Here is a 16,763-nt window from a genome sequence, read left to right as displayed (position 1 = left end):
CACCAGCCAAAAGGCCGGTGCTGACTGTTTTTTTGGAGGGCTCGTCCGGGATTTGAACCCGGGACCTCTCGCACCCTAAGCGAGAATCATACCCCTAGACCAACGAGCCCACAGGCAGAGCGTATGTGGACCTCCAGACAGTTACTAATTGAAAGAGCCCATAATTCATAGTCTCTTTGCTGAGCCTTATCATAGAAAAATGGCCACATCTGGTTGAAAAATCTATTTCAGTTCAGCGCAATGGATTCATGTTCAGCATCAGCAATTCAGCTTTTTGTGGTCAATCGAAGTGTACCTCAATCGTGTCATGAAAGACTATGCAACAATGTCAACTTACTGTTACTTTCAGAGGTGGTTTCATTCTGCAGTCAGAAATTCATGGACAACACTGCACAAAATAAATCCAGTTCAACCACCTGTGGCCTACTATGCCCGGGCTGCAATGCACTGTAAAGACAGTCATTTTGAACAAACGGTCAATCAAAATCCTGTTTTCAACATACTCATTATAACATCATAAACAAATGGAGTTTTCTTGGATTGCCTAAACAGTTGTAGGCATAGGTGGGCTAAAGACCGGCTGTAGCTCATTGGTTCATAAAACAATGACATTTCTTTGGACATAAACAGGTTTAACATTGAAATAAAGAAAAGCATTCTCGTTTTTATTTGTTGCTCTGACTATTTGCTAGGACATACATACGATACATTTCAAAAGGAGAGGACATGTTACCTTGCCAGACAATGGTTTCTTCTGGAAGCACATTTACACAAGTGAATGGACCAGTAATGCAAAAAGGAGTGAATGGTCCAGAATGTTTGGGGCGATTAACAATTATAAGTCTTCAGTGCATTCAAGACATTTTTCACTCAAAATCAAGAGCTGCAATTATATGTTGTGAAGCTTTCAAAATGTACAAAATTCGAGCGCGTCTAAATTTCAAAGCATATATGCATGTTCACTAAGAAGAAACAAATGCCAAAACACAGTCAATGCAGGAACTTCATTGCATTTAGCGAAACACTTTCATCACACAATGTAAAATAGACTTTACATGGCCACGATAGTCATTAACAAAAATGTCATTCATGAATACTGTCAAGAAAAAAAGCTGCACAAGAGCATAATGGGTAGCTCTATGACTGATTTGGGTTCTCAGTGGTTTAGCGCAGATCTCATGGTGTGAGGATGTCATCTTGTAATTGCGTATTGAGACAATGGCAAAGGCCAGAAATCCTAAGCACCAGCCAAAAGCGCGGTGCTGACTGTTTTTTTGGAGGGCTCGTCCGGGAGTTGAACCCGGGACCTCTCGCACCCTAAGCGAGAATCATACCCCTAGACCAACGAGCCCACAGGCAGAGCGTATGTGGACCTCCAGACAGTTACTAATTGAAAGAGCCCATAATTCATAGTCTCTTTGCTGAGCCTTATCATAGAAAAATGGCCACATCTGGTTGAAAAATCAATTTCAGTTCCGCGCAATGGATTCATGTTCAGCATCAGCAATTCAGCTTTTTGTGGTCAATCGAAGTGTACCTCAATCGTGTCATGAAAGACTATGCAACAATGTCAACTTACTGTTACTTTCAGAGGTGGTTTCATTCTGCAGTCAGAAATTCATGGACAACACTGCACAAAATAAATCCAGTTCAACCACCTGTGGCCTACTATGCCCGGGCTGCAATGCACTGTAAAGACAGTCATTTTGAACAAACGGTCAATCAAAATCCTGTTTTCAACATACTCATTATAACATCATAAACAAATGGAGTTTTCTTGGATTGCCTAAACAGTTGTAGGCATAGGTGGGCTAAAGACCGGCTGTAGCTCATTGGTTCATAAAACAATGACATTTCTTTGGACATAAACAGGTTTAACATTGAAATAAAGAAAAGCATTCTCGTTTTTATTTGTTGCTCTGACTATTTGCTAGGACATACATACGATACATTTCAAAAGGAGAGGACATGTTACCTTGCCAGACAATGGTTTCTTCTGGAAGCACATTTACACAAGTGAATGGACCAGTAATGCAAAAAGGAGTGAATGGTCCAGAATGTTTGGGGCGATTAACAATTATAAGTCTTCAGTGCATTCAAGACATTTTTCACTCAAAATCAAGAGCTGCAATTATATGTTGTGAAGCTTTCAAAATGTACAAAATTCGAGCGCGTCTAAATTTCAAAGCATATATGCATGTTCACTAAGAAGAAACAAATGCCAAAACACAGTCAATGCAGGAACTTCATTGCATTTAGCGAAACACTTTCATCACACAATGTAAAATAGACTTTACATGGCCACGATAGTCATTAACAAAAATGTCATTCATGAATACTGTCAAGAAAAAAAGCCGCACAAGAGCATAATGGGTAGCTCTATGACTGATTTGGGTTCTCAGTGGTTTAGCGCAGATCTCATGGTGTGAGGATGTCATCTTGTAATTGCGTATTGAGACAATGGCAAAGGCCAGAAATCCTAAGCACCAGCCAAAAGCGCGGTGCTGACTGTTTTTTTGGAGGGCTCGTCCGGGATTTGAACCCGGGACCTCTCGCACCCTAAGCGAGAATCATACCCCTAGACCAACGAGCCCACAGGGAGAGTGTATGTGGACCTCCAGACAGTTACTAATTGAAAGAGCCCATAATTCATAGTCTCTTTGCTGAGCCTTATCATAGAAAAATGGCCACATCTGGTTGAAAAATCTATTTCAGTTCAGCGCAATGGATTCATGTTCAGCATCAGCAATTCAGCTTTTTGTGGTCAATCGAAGTGTACCTCAATGGTGTCATGAAAGACTATGCAACAATGTCAACTTACTGTTACTTTCAGAGGTGGTTTCATTCTGCAGTCAGAAATTCATGGACAACACTGCACAAAATAAATCCAGTTCAACCACCTGTGGCCTACTATGCCTGGGCTGCAATGCACTGTAAAGACAGTCATTTTGAACAAACGGTCAATCAAAATCCTGTTTTCAACATACTCATTATAACATCATAAACAAATGGAGTTTTCTTGGATTGCCTAAACAGTTGTAGGCATAGGTGGGCTAAAGACCGGCTGTAGCTCATTGGTTCATAAAACAATGATATTTCTTTGGACATAAACAGGTATAACATTGAAATAAAGAAAAGCATTCTCGTTTTTATTTGTTGCTCTGACTATTTGCTAGGACATACATACGATACATTTCAAAAGGAGAGGACATGATACCTTGCCAGACAATGGTTTCTTCTGGAAGCACATTTACACAAGTGAATGGACCAGTAATGCAAAAAGGAGTGAATGGTCCAGAATGTTTGGGGCGATTAACAATTATAAGTCTTCAGTGCATTCAAGACATTTTTCACTCAAAATCAAGAGCTGCAATTATATGTTGTGAAGCTTTCAAAATGTACAAAATTCGAGCGCGTCTAAATTTCAAAGCATATATGCATGTTCACTAAGAAGAAACAAATGCCAAAACACAGTCAATGCAGGAACTTCATTGCATTTAGCGAAACACTTTCATCACACAATGTAAAATAGACTTTACATGGCCACGATAGTCATTAACAAAAATGTCATTCATGAATACTGTCAAGAAAAAAAGCTGCACAAGAGCATAATGGGTAGCTCTATGACTGATTTGGGTTCTCAGTGGTTTAGCGCAGATCTCATGGTGTGAGGATGTCATCTTGTAATTGCGTATTGAGACAATGGCAAAGGCCAGAAATCCTAAGCACCAGCCAAAAGGCCGGTGCTGACTGTTTTTTTGGAGGGCTCGTCCGGGATTTGAACCCGGGACCTCTCGCACCCTAAGCGAGAATCATACCCCTAGACCAACGAGCCCACAGGCAGAGCGTATGTGGACCTCCAGACAGTTACTAATTGAAAGAGCCCATAATTCATAGTCTCTTTGCTGAGCCTTATCATAGAAAAATGGCCACATCTGGTTGAAAAATCTATTTCAGTTCAGCGCAATGGATTCATGTTCAGCATCAGCAATTCAGCTTTTTGTGGTCAATCGAAGTGTACCTCAATCGTGTCATGAAAGACTATGCAACAATGTCAACTTACTGTTACTTTCAGAGGTGGTTTCATTCTGCAGTCAGAAATTCATGGACAACACTGCACAAAATAAATCCAGTTCAACCACCTGTGGCCTACTATGCCCGGGCTGCAATGCACTGTAAAGACAGTCATTTTGAACAAACGGTCAATCAAAATCCTGTTTTCAACATACTCATTATAACATCATAAACAAATGGAGTTTTCTTGGATTGCCTAAACAGTTGTAGGCATAGGTGGGCTAAAGACCGGCTGTAGCTCATTGGTTCATAAAACAATGACATTTCTTTGGACATAAACAGGTTTAACATTGAAATAAAGAAAAGCATTCTCGTTTTTATTTGTTGCTCTGACTATTTGCTAGGACATACATACGATACATTTCAAAAGGAGAGGACATGTTACCTTGCCAGACAATGGTTTCTTCTGGAAGCACATTTACACAAGTGAATGGACCAGTAATGCAAAAAGGAGTGAATGGTCCAGAATGTTTGGGGCGATTAACAATTATAAGTCTTCAGTGCATTCAAGACATTTTTCACTCAAAATCAAGAGCTGCAATTATATGTTGTGAAGCTTTCAAAATGTACAAAATTCGAGCGCGTCTAAATTTCAAAGCATATATGCATGTTCACTAAGAAGAAACAAATGCCAAAACACAGTCAATGCAGGAACTTCATTGCATTTAGCGAAACACTTTCATCACACAATGTAAAATAGACTTTACATGGCCACGATAGTCATTAACAAAAATGTCATTCATGAATACTGTCAAGAAAAAAAGCTGCACAAGAGCATAATGGGTAGCTCTATGACTGATTTGGGTTCTCAGTGGTTTAGCGCAGATCTCATGGTGTGAGGATGTCATCTTGTAATTGCGTATTGAGACAATGGCAAAGGCCAGAAATCCTAAGCACCAGCCAAAAGCGCGGTGCTGACTGTTTTTTTGGAGGGCTCGTCAGGGATTTGAACCCGGGACCTCTCGCACCCTAAGCGAGAATCATACCCCTAGACCAACGAGCCCACAGGCAGAGAGTATGTGGACCTCCAGACAGTTACTAATTGAAAGAGCCCATAATTCATAGTCTCTTTGCTGAGCCTTATCATAGAAAAATGGCCACATCTGGTTGAAAAATCTATTTCAGTTCAGCGCAATGGATTCATGTTCAGCATCAGCAATTCAGCTTTTTGTGGTCAATCGAAGTGTACCTCAATCGTGTCATGAAAGACTATGCAACAATGTCAACTTACTGTTACTTTCAGAGGTGGTTTCATTCTGCAGTCAGAAATTCATGGACAACACTGCACAAAATAAATCCAGTTCAACCACCTGTGGCCTACTATGCCCGGGCTGCAATGCACTGTAAAGACAGTCATTTTGAACAAACGGTCAATCAAAATCCTGTTTTCAACATACTCATTATAACATCATAAACAAATGGAGTTTTCTTGGATTGCCTAAACAGTTGTAGGCATAGGTGGGCTAAAGACCGGCTGTAGCTCATTGGTTCATAAAACAATGACATTTCTTTGGACATAAACAGGTTTAACATTGAAATAAAGAAAAGCATTCTCGTTTTTATTTGTTGCTCTGACTATTTGCTAGGACATACATACGATACATTTCAAAAGGAGAGGACATGTTACCTTGCCAGACAATGGTTTCTTCTGGAAGCACATTTACACAAGTGAATGGACCAGTAATGCAAAAAGGAGTGAATGGTCCAGAATGTTTGGGGCGATTAACAATTATAAGTCTTCAGTGCATTCAAGACATTTTTCACTCAAAATCAAGAGCTGCAATTATATGTTGTGAAGCTTTCAAAATGTACAAAATTTGAGCGCGTCTAAATTTCAAAGCATATATGCATGTTCACTAAGAAGAAACAAATGCCAAAACACAGTCAATGCAGGAACTTCATTGCATTTAGCGAAACACTTTCATCACACAATGTAAAATAGACTTTACATGGCCACGATAGTCATTAACAAAAATGTCATTCATGAATACTGTCAAGAAAAAAAGCTGCACAAGAGCATAATGGGTAGCTCTATGACTGATTTGGGTTCTCAGTGGTTTAGCGCAGATCTCATGGTGTGAGGATGTCATCTTGTAATTGCGTATTGAGACAATGGCAAAGGCCAGAAATCCTAAGCACCAGCCAAAAGCGCGGTGCTGACTGTTTTTTTGGAGGGCTCGTCCGGGATTTGAACCCGGGACCTCTCGCACCCTAAGCGAGAATCATACCCCTAGACCAACGAGCCCACAGGCAGAGCGTATGTGGACCTCCAGACAGTTACTAATTGAAAGAGCCCATAATTCATAGTCTCTTTGCTGAGCCTTATCATAGAAAAATGGCCACATCTGGTTGAAAAATCTATTTCAGTTCAGCGCAATGGATTCATGTTCAGCATCAGCAATTCAGCTTTTTGTGGTCAATCGAAGTGTACCTCAATCGTGTCATGAAAGACTATGCAACAATGTCAACTTACTGTTACTTTCAGAGGTGGTTTCATTCTGCAGTCAGAAATTCATGGACAACACTGCACAAAATAAATCCAGTTCAACCACCTGTGGCCTACTATGCCCGGGCTGCAATGCACTGTAAAGACAGTCATTTTGAACAAACGGTCAATCAAAATCCTGTTTTCAACATACTCATTATAACATCATAAACAAATGGAGTTTTCTTGGATTGCCTAAACAGTTGTAGGCATAGGTGGGCTAAAGACCGGCTGTAGCTCATTGGTTCATAAAACAATGACATTTCTTTGGACATAAACAGGTTTAACATTGAAATAAAGAAAAGCATTCTCGTTTTTATTTGTTGCTCTGACTATTTGCTAGGACATACATACGATACATTTCAAAAGGAGAGGACATGTTACCTTGCCAGACAATGGTTTCTTCTGGAAGCACATTTACACAAGTGAATGGACCAGTAATGCAAAAAGGAGTGAATGGTCCAGAATGTTTGGGGCGATTAACAATTATAAGTCTTCAGTGCATTCAAGACATTTTTCACTCAAAATCAAGAGCTGCAATTATATGTTGTGAAGCTTTCAAAATGTACAAAATTCGAGCGCGTCTAAATTTCAAAGCATATATGCATGTTCACTAAGAAGAAACAAATGCCAAAACACAGTCAATGCAGGAACTTCATTGCATTTAGCGAAACACTTTCATCACACAATGTAAAATAGACTTTACATGGCCACGATAGTCATTAACAAAAATGTCATTCATGAATACTGTCAAGAAAAAAAGCTGCACAAGAGCATAATGGGTAGCTCTATGACTGATTTGGGTTCTCAGTGGTTTAGCGCAGATCTCATGGTGTGAGGATGTCATCTTGTAATTGCGTATTGAGACAATGGCAAAGGCCAGAAATCCTAAGCACCAGCCAAAAGCGCGGTGCTGACTGTTTTTTTGGAGGGCTCGTCCGGGATTTGAACCCGGGACCTCTCGCACCCTAAGCCAGAATCATACCCCTAGACCAACGAGCCCACAGGCAGAGTGTATGTGGACCTCCAGACAGTTACTAATTGAAAGAGCCCATAATTCATAGTCTCTTTGCTGAGCCTTATCATAGAAAAATGGCCACATCTGGTTGAAAAATCAATTTCAGTTCAGCGCAATGGATTCATGTTCAGCATCAGCAATTCAGCTTTTTGTGGTCAATCGAAGTGTACCTCAATCGTGTCATGAAAGACTATGCAACAATGTCAACTTACTGTTACTTTCAGAGGTGGTTTCATTCTGCAGTCAGAAATTCATGGACAACACTGCACAAAATAAATCCAGTTCAACCACCTGTGGCCTACTATGCCTGGGCTGCAATGCACTGTAAAGACAGTCATTTTGAACAAACGGTCAATCAAAATCCTGTTTTCAACATACTCATTATAACATCATAAACAAATGGAGTTTTCTTGGATTGCCTAAACAGTTGTAGGCATAGGTGGGCTAAAGACCGGCTGTAGCTCATTGGTTCATAAAACAATGATATTTCTTTGGACATAAACAGGTATAACATTGAAATAAAGAAAAGCATTCTCGTTTTTATTTGTTGCTCTGACTATTTGCTAGGACATACATACGATACATTTCAAAAGGAGAGGACATGATACCTTGCCAGACAATGGTTTCTTCTGGAAGCACATTTACACAAGTGAATGGACCAGTAATGCAAAAAGGAGTGAATGGTCCAGAATGTTTGGGGCGATTAACAATTATAAGTCTTCAGTGCATTCAAGACATTTTTCACTCAAAATCAAGAGCTGCAATTATATGTTGTGAAGCTTTCAAAATGTACAAAATTCGAGCGCGTCTAAATTTCAAAGCATATATGCATGTTCACTAAGAAGAAACAAATGCCAAAACACAGTCAATGCAGGAACTTCATTGCATTTAGCGAAACACTTTCATCACACAATGTAAAATAGACTTTACATGGCCACGATAGTCATTAACAAAAATGTCATTCATGAATACTGTCAAGAAAAAAAGCTGCACAAGAGCATAATGGGTAGCTCTATGACTGATTTGGGTTCTCAGTGGTTTAGCGCAGATCTCATGGTGTGAGGATGTCATCTTGTAATTGCGTATTGAGACAATGGCAAAGGCCAGAAATCCTAAGCACCAGCCAAAAGCGCGGTGCTGACTGTTTTTTTGGAGGGCTCGTCCGGGATTTGAACCCGGGACCTCTCGCACCCTAAGCCAGAATCATACCCCTAGACCAACGAGCCCACAGGCAGAGTGTATGTGGACCTCCAGACAGTTACTAATTGAAAGAGCCCATAATTCATAGTCTCTTTGCTGAGCCTTATCATAGAAAAATGGCCACATCTGGTTGAAAAATCAATTTCAGTTCAGCGCAATGGATTCATGTTCAGCATCAGCAATTCAGCTTTTTGTGGTCAATCGAAGTGTGCCTCAATCGTGTCATGAAAGACTATGCAACAATGTCAACTTACTGTTACTTTCAGAGGTGGTTTCATTCTGCAGTCAGAAATTCATGGACAGCACTGCACAAAATAAATCCAGTTCAACCACCTGCGGCCTACTATGCCCGGGCTGCAATGCACTGTAAAGACAGTCATTTTGAACAATCGGTCAATCAAAATCCTGTTTTCAACATACTCATTATAAGATCATAAACAAATGGAGTTTTCATGGATTGCCTAAACAGTTGTAGGCATAGGTGGGCTAAAGACCGGCTGTAGCTGATTGGTTCAAAAAACAATGACATTTCTTTGGACATAAACAGGTTTAACATTGAAATCAAAAAAAGCATTCTTGTTTTTATTTGTTGCTCTGACTATTTGCTAGGACATACATACGATACATTTCAAAAGGAGAGGACATGTTACCTTGCCAGACAATGGTTTCTTCTGGAAGCACATTTACACAAGTGAATGGACCAGTAATGCAAAAAGGTGTGAATGGTCCAGAATGTTTGGGGCGATGAACAATAATAAGTCTTCAGTGCATTCAAGACATTTTTCACTCAAAATCAAGAGCTGCAATTATATGTTGTGAAGCTTTCAAAATGTACAAAATTCGAGCGCGTCTAAATTTCAAAGCATATATGTAGGTTCACTAAGAAGAAACAAATGCCAAAACACAGTCAATGCAGGAACTTCATTGCATTTAGCGAAACACTTTCATCACACAATGTAAAATAGACTTTACATGGCCACGTTAGTCATTAACAAAAATGTCATTCATGAATACTGTAAAGAAAAAAAGCTGCACAAGAGCATAATGGGTAGCTATATGACTGATTTGGGTTCTCAGTGGTTTAGCGCAGATCTCATGGTGTGAAGATGTAATCTTGTAATTGCGTATTGAGACAATGGCAAAGGCCAGAAATCCTAAGCACCAGCCAAAAGAGCGGTGCTGACTGTTTTTTTGGAGGGCTCGTCCGGGATTTGAACCCGGGACCTCTCGCACCCTAAGCGAGAATCATACCCCTAGACCAACGAGCCCACAGGCCGAGTGTATGTGGACCTCCAGACAGTTACTAATTGAAAGAGCCCATAATTCATAGTCTCTTTGCTGAGCCTTATCATAGAAAAATGGCCACATCTGGTTGAAAAATCTATTTCAGTTCAGCGCAATGGATTCATGTTCAGCATCAGCAATTCAGCTTTTTGTGGTCAATCGAAGTGTACCTCAATCGTGTCATGAAAGACTATGCAACAATGTCAACTTACTGTTACTTTCAGAGGTGGTTTCATTCTGCAGTCAGAAATTCATGGACAACACTGCACAAAATAAATCCAGTTCAACCACCTGTGGCCTACTATGCCCGGGCTGCAATGCACTGTAAAGACAGTCATTTTGAACAAACGGTCAATCAAAATCCTGTTTTCAACATACTCATTATAACATCATAAACAAATGGAGTTTTCTTGGATTGCCTAAACAGTTGTAGGCATAGGTGGGCTAAAGACCGGCTGTAGCTCATTGGTTCATAAAACAATGACATTTCTTTGGACATAAACAGGTTTAACATTGAAATAAAGAAAAGCATTCTCGTTTTTATTTGTTGCTCTGACTATTTGCTAGGACATACATACGATACATTTCAAAAGGAGAGGACATGTTACCTTGCCAGACAATGGTTTCTTCTGGAAGCACATTTACACAAGTGAATGGACCAGTAATGCAAAAAGGAGTGAATGGTCCAGAATGTTTGGGGCGATTAACAATTATAAGTCTTCAGTGCATTCAAGACATTTTTCACTCAAAATCAAGAGCTGCAATTATATGTTGTGAAGCTTTCAAAATGTACAAAATTCGAGCGCGTCTAAATTTCAAAGCATATATGCATGTTCACTAAGAAGAAACAAATGCCAAAACACAGTCAATGCAGGAACTTCATTGCATTTAGCGAAACACTTTCATCACACAATGTAAAATAGACTTTACATGGCCACGATAGTCATTAACAAAAATGTCATTCATGAATACTGTCAAGAAAAAAGGCTGCACAAGAGCATAATGGGTAGCTCTATGACTGATTTGGGTTCTCAGTGGTTTAGCGCAGATCTCATGGTGTGAGGATGTCATCTTGTAATTGCGTATTGAGACAATGGCAAAGGCCAGAAATCCTAAGCACCAGCCAAAAGCGCGGTGCTGACTGTTTTTTTGGAGGGCTCGTCCGGGATTTGAACCCCGGACCTCTCGCACCCTAAGCGAGAATCATACCCCTAGACCAACGAGCGCACAGGCAGAGTGTATGTGGACCTCCAGACAGTTACTAATTGAAAGAGCCCATAATTCATAGTCTCTTTGCTCAGCCTTATCATAGAAAAATGGCCACATCTGGTTGAAAAATCAATTTCAGTTCAGCGCAATGGATTCATGTTCAGCATCAGCAATTCAGCTTTTTGTGGTCAATCGAAGTGTACCTCAATCGTGTCATGAAAGACTATGCAACAATGTCAACTTACTGTTACTTTCAGAGGTGGTTTCATTCTGCAGTCAGAAATTCATGGACAACACTGCACAAAATAAATCCAGTTCAACCACCTGTGGCCTACTATGCCCGGGCTGCAATGCACTGTAAAGACAGTCATTTTGAACAAACGGTCAATCAAAATCCTGTTTTCAACATACTCATTATAACATCATAAACAAATGGAGTTTTCTTGGATTGCCTAAACAGTTGTAGGCATAGGTGGGCTAAAGACCGGCTGTAGCTCATTGGTTCATAAAACAATGATATTTCTTTGGACATAAACAGGTATAACATTGAAATAAAGAAAAGCATTCTCGTTTTTATTTGTTGCTCTGACTATTTGCTAGGACATACATACGATACATTTCAAAAGGAGAGGACATGATACCTTGCCAGACAATGGTTTCTTCTGGAAGCACATTTACACAAGTGAATGGACCAGTAATGCAAAAAGGAGTGAATGGTCCAGAATGTTTGGGGCGATTAACAATTATAAGTCTTCAGTGCATTCAAGACATTTTTCACTCAAAATCAAGAGCTGCAATTATATGTTGTGAAGCTTTCAAAATGTACAAAATTCGAGCGCGTCTAAATTTCAAAGCATATATGCATGTTCACTAAGAAGAAACAAATGCCAAAACACAGTCAATGCAGGAACTTCATTGCATTTAGCGAAACACTTTCATCACACAATGTAAAATAGACTTTACATGGCCACGATAGTCATTAACAAAAATGTCATTCATGAATACTGTCAAGAAAAAAAGCTGCACAAGAGCATAATGGGTAGCTCTATGACTGATTTGGGTTCTCAGTGGTTTAGCGCAGATCTCATGGTGTGAGGATGTCATCTTGTAATTGCGTATTGAGACAATGGCAAAGGCCAGAAATCCTAAGCACCAGCCAAAAGCGCGGTGCTGACTGTTTTTTTGGAGGGCTCGTCCGGGATTTGAACCCGGGACCTCTCGCACCCTAAGCCAGAATCATACCCCTAGACCAACGAGCCCACAGGCAGAGTGTATGTGGACCTCCAGACAGTTACTAATTGAAAGAGCCCATAATTCATAGTCTCTTTGCTCAGCCTTATCATAGAAAAATGGCCACATCTGGTTGAAAAATCAATTTCAGTTCAGCGCAATGGATTCATGTTCAGCATCAGCAATTCAGCTTTTTGTGGTCAATCGAAGTGTACCTCAATCGTGTCATGAAAGACTATGCAACAATGTCAACTTACTGTTACTTTCAGAGGTGGTTTCATTCTGCAGTCAGAAATTCATGGACAACACTGCACAAAATAAATCCAGTTCAACCACCTGTGGCCTACTATGCCCGGGCTGCAATGCACTGTAAAGACAGTCATTTTGAACAAACGGTCAATCAAAATCCTGTTTTCAACATACTCATTATAACATCATAAACAAATGGAGTTTTCTTGGATTGCCTAAACAGTTGTAGGCATAGGTGGGCTAAAGACCGGCTGTAGCTCATTGGTTCATAAAACAATGATATTTCTTTGGACATAAACAGGTATAACATTGAAATAAAGAAAAGCATTCTCGTTTTTATTTGTTGCTCTGACTATTTGCTAGGACATACATACGATACATTTCAAAAGGAGAGGACATGATACCTTGCCAGACAATGGTTTCTTCTGGAAGCACATTTACACAAGTGAATGGACCAGTAATGCAAAAAGGAGTGAATGGTCCAGAATGTTTGGGGCGATTAACAATTATAAGTCTTCAGTGCATTCAAGACATTTTTCACTCAAAATCAAGAGCTGCAATTATATGTTGTGAAGCTTTCAAAATGTACAAAATTCGAGCGCGTCTAAATTTCAAAGCATATATGCATGTTCACTAAGAAGAAACAAATGCCAAAACACAGTCAATGCAGGAACTTCATTGCATTTAGCGAAACACTTTCATCACACAATGTAAAATAGACTTTACATGGCCACGATAGTCATTAACAAAAATGTCATTCATGAATACTGTCAAGAAAAAAAGCTGCACAAGAGCATAATGGGTAGCTCTATGACTGATTTGGGTTCTCAGTGGTTTAGCGCAGATCTCATGGTGTGAGGATGTCATCTTGTAATTGCGTATTGAGACAATGGCAAAGGCCAGAAATCCTAAGCACCAGCCAAAAGGCCGGTGCTGACTGTTTTTTTGGAGGGCTCGTCCGGGATTTGAACCCGGGACCTCTCGCACCCTAAGCGAGAATCATACCCCTAGACCAACGAGCCCACAGGCAGAGCGTATGTGGACCTCCAGACAGTTACTAATTGAAAGAGCCCATAATTCATAGTCTCTTTGCTGAGCCTTATCATAGAAAAATGGCCACATCTGGTTGAAAAATCTATTTCAGTTCAGCGCAATGGATTCATGTTCAGCATCAGCAATTCAGCTTTTTGTGGTCAATCGAAGTGTACCTCAATCGTGTCATGAAAGACTATGCAACAATGTCAACTTACTGTTACTTTCAGAGGTGGTTTCATTCTGCAGTCAGAAATTCATGGACAACACTGCACAAAATAAATCCAGTTCAACCACCTGTGGCCTACTATGCCCGGGCTGCAATGCACTGTAAAGACAGTCATTTTGAACAAACGGTCAATCAAAATCCTGTTTTCAACATACTCATTATAACATCATAAACAAATGGAGTTTTCTTGGATTGCCTAAACAGTTGTAGGCATAGGTGGGCTAAAGACCGGCTGTAGCTCAATTAGGACCTCTCGCACCCTAAGCGAGAATCATACCCCTAGACCAACGAGCCCACAGGCAGAGTGTATGTGGACCTCCAGACAGTTACTAATTGAAAGAGCCCATAATTCATAGTCTCTTTGCTGAGCCTTATCATAGAAAAATGGCCACATCTGGTTGAAAAATCTATTTCAGTTCCGCGCAATGGATTCATGTTCAGCATCAGCAATTCAGCTTTTTGTGGTCAATCGAAGTGTACCTCAATGGTGTCATGAAAGACTATGCAACAATGTCAACTTACTGTTACTTTCAGAGGTGGTTTCATTCTGCAGTCAGAAATTCATGGACAACACTGCACAAAATAAATCCAGTTCAACCACCTGTGGCCTACTATGCCCGGGCTGCAATGCACTGTAAAGACAGTCATTTTGAACAAACGGTCAATCAAAATCCTGTTTTCAACATACTCATTATAACATCATAAACAAATGGAGTTTTCTTGGATTGCCTAAACAGTTGTAGGCATAGGTGGGCTAAAGACCGGCTGTAGCTCATTGGTTCATAAAACAATGACATTTCTTTGGACATAAACAGGTTTAACATTGAAATAAAGAAAAGCATTCTCGTTTTTATTTGTTGCTCTGACTATTTGCTAGGACATACATACGATACATTTCAAAAGGAGAGGACATGTTACCTTGCCAGACAATGGTTTCTTCTGGAAGCACATTTACACAAGTGAATGGACCAGTAATGCAAAAAGGAGTGAATGGTCCAGAATGTTTGGGGCGATTAACAATTATAAGTCTTCAGTGCATTCAAGACATTTTTCACTCAAAATCAAGAGCTGCAATTATATGTTGTGAAGCTTTCAAAATGTACAAAATTCGAGCGCGTCTAAATTTCAAAGCATATATGCATGTTCACTAAGAAGAAACAAATGCCAAAACACAGTCAATGCAGGAACTTCATTGCATTTAGCGAAACACTTTCATCACACAATGTAAAATAGACTTTACATGGCCACGATAGTCATTAACAAAAATGTCATTCATGAATACTGTCAAGAAAAAAAGCTGCACAAGAGCATAATGGGTAGCTCTATGACTGATTTGGGTTCTCAGTGGTTTAGCGCAGATCTCATGGTGTGAGGATGTCATCTTGTAATTGCGTATTGAGACAATGGCAAAGGCCAGAAATCCTAAGCACCAGCCAAAAGCGCGGTGCTGACTGTTTTTTTGGAGGGCTCGTCCGGGATTTGAACCCGGGACCTCTCGCACCCTAAGCCAGAATCATACCCCTAGACCAACGAGCCCACAGGCAGAGTGTATGTGGACCTCCAGACAGTTACTAATTGAAAGAGCCCATAATTCATAGTCTCTTTGCTCAGCCTTATCATAGAAAAATGGCCACATCTGGTTGAAAAATCAATTTCAGTTCAGCGCAATGGATTCATGTTCAGCATCAGCAATTCAGCTTTTTGTGGTCAATCGAAGTGTACCTCAATCGTGTCATGAAAGACTATGCAACAATGTCAACTTACTGTTACTTTCAGAGGTGGTTTCATTCTGCAGTCAGAAATTCATGGACAACACTGCACAAAATAAATCCAGTTCAACCACCTGTGGCCTACTATGCCCGGGCTGCAATGCACTGTAAAGACAGTCATTTTGAACAAACGGTCAATCAAAATCCTGTTTTCAACATACTCATTATAACATCATAAACAAATGGAGTTTTCTTGGATTGCCTAAACAGTTGTAGGCATAGGTGGGCTAAAGACCGGCTGTAGCTCATTGGTTCATAAAACAATGATATTTCTTTGGACATAAACAGGTATAACATTGAAATAAAGAAAAGCATTCTCGTTTTTATTTGTTGCTCTGACTATTTGCTAGGACATACATACGATACATTTCAAAAGGAGAGGACATGTTACCTTGCCAGACAATGGTTTCTTCTGGAAGCACATTTACACAAGTGAATGGACCAGTAATGCAAAAAGGTGTGAATGGTCCAGAATGTTTGGGGCGATGAACAATAATAAGTCTTCAGTGCATTCAAGACATTTTTCACTCAAAATCAAGAGCTGCAATTATATGTTGTGAAGCTTTCAAAATGTACAAAATTCGAGCGCGTCTAAATTTCAAAGCATATATGTAGGTTCACTAAGAAGAAACAAATGCCAAAACACAGTCAATGCAGGAACTTCATTGCATTTAGCGAAACACTTTCATCACACAATGTAAAATAGACTTTACATGGCCACGTTAGTCATTAACAAAAATGTCATTCATGAATACTGTAAAGAAAAAAAGCTGCACAAGAGCATAATGGGTAGCTATATGACTGATTTGGGTTCTCAGTGGTTTAGCGCAGATCTCATGGTGTGAAGATGTAATCTTGTAATTGCGTATTGAGACAATGGCAAAGGCCAGAAATCCTAAGCACCAGCCAAAAGAGCGGTGCTGACTGTTTTTTGGGAGGGCTCGTCCGCAAAGGCAAAGTGTATGTGGACCTCCAGACAGTTAC

The 16,763-nt window shown here is 40.1% G+C and overlaps 12 non-coding genes across 12 annotated transcripts; all 12 read right to left on the bottom strand.

Moving 5' to 3' along the window:
• Positions 1-37: 37 nt before the first annotated feature.
• trnap-agg (transfer RNA proline (anticodon AGG)) lies at positions 38-109 on the bottom strand. The gene has a single exon. It is a non-coding gene; the product is annotated as a tRNA-Pro (tRNA).
• Positions 110-1,279: 1,170 nt separating this feature from the next.
• trnap-agg (transfer RNA proline (anticodon AGG)) lies at positions 1,280-1,351 on the bottom strand. Its single transcript has one exon. It is a non-coding gene; the product is annotated as a tRNA-Pro (tRNA).
• A 1,170-nt stretch (positions 1,352-2,521) lies between these two features.
• Positions 2,522-2,593, bottom strand: trnap-agg (transfer RNA proline (anticodon AGG)). The gene has a single exon. It is a non-coding gene; the product is annotated as a tRNA-Pro (tRNA).
• A 1,170-nt stretch (positions 2,594-3,763) lies between these two features.
• trnap-agg (transfer RNA proline (anticodon AGG)) lies at positions 3,764-3,835 on the bottom strand. Its single transcript has one exon. It is a non-coding gene; the product is annotated as a tRNA-Pro (tRNA).
• Positions 3,836-5,005: 1,170 nt separating this feature from the next.
• trnap-agg (transfer RNA proline (anticodon AGG)) lies at positions 5,006-5,077 on the bottom strand. Its single transcript has one exon. It is a non-coding gene; the product is annotated as a tRNA-Pro (tRNA).
• A 1,170-nt stretch (positions 5,078-6,247) lies between these two features.
• Positions 6,248-6,319, bottom strand: trnap-agg (transfer RNA proline (anticodon AGG)). The gene has a single exon. It is a non-coding gene; the product is annotated as a tRNA-Pro (tRNA).
• A 1,170-nt stretch (positions 6,320-7,489) lies between these two features.
• Positions 7,490-7,561, bottom strand: trnap-agg (transfer RNA proline (anticodon AGG)). The gene has a single exon. It is a non-coding gene; the product is annotated as a tRNA-Pro (tRNA).
• A 1,170-nt stretch (positions 7,562-8,731) lies between these two features.
• trnap-agg (transfer RNA proline (anticodon AGG)) lies at positions 8,732-8,803 on the bottom strand. The gene has a single exon. It is a non-coding gene; the product is annotated as a tRNA-Pro (tRNA).
• Positions 8,804-9,973: 1,170 nt separating this feature from the next.
• Positions 9,974-10,045, bottom strand: trnap-agg (transfer RNA proline (anticodon AGG)). The gene has a single exon. It is a non-coding gene; the product is annotated as a tRNA-Pro (tRNA).
• A 2,412-nt stretch (positions 10,046-12,457) lies between these two features.
• On the bottom strand, positions 12,458-12,529 carry trnap-agg (transfer RNA proline (anticodon AGG)). Its single transcript has one exon. It is a non-coding gene; the product is annotated as a tRNA-Pro (tRNA).
• Positions 12,530-13,699: 1,170 nt separating this feature from the next.
• Positions 13,700-13,771, bottom strand: trnap-agg (transfer RNA proline (anticodon AGG)). The gene has a single exon. It is a non-coding gene; the product is annotated as a tRNA-Pro (tRNA).
• A 1,703-nt stretch (positions 13,772-15,474) lies between these two features.
• On the bottom strand, positions 15,475-15,546 carry trnap-agg (transfer RNA proline (anticodon AGG)). The gene has a single exon. It is a non-coding gene; the product is annotated as a tRNA-Pro (tRNA).
• Positions 15,547-16,763: the final 1,217 nt, after the last annotated feature.

The sequence above is a fragment of the Conger conger genome, chromosome 15 (assembly GCF_963514075.1).
Source record: "Conger conger chromosome 15, fConCon1.1, whole genome shotgun sequence".
NCBI classification, from domain to species: domain Eukaryota; kingdom Metazoa; phylum Chordata; class Actinopteri; order Anguilliformes; family Congridae; genus Conger; species Conger conger.
Note: the sequence above shows the minus strand (reverse complement) of the source record. Positions and strands in the feature narration are given on the sequence as shown.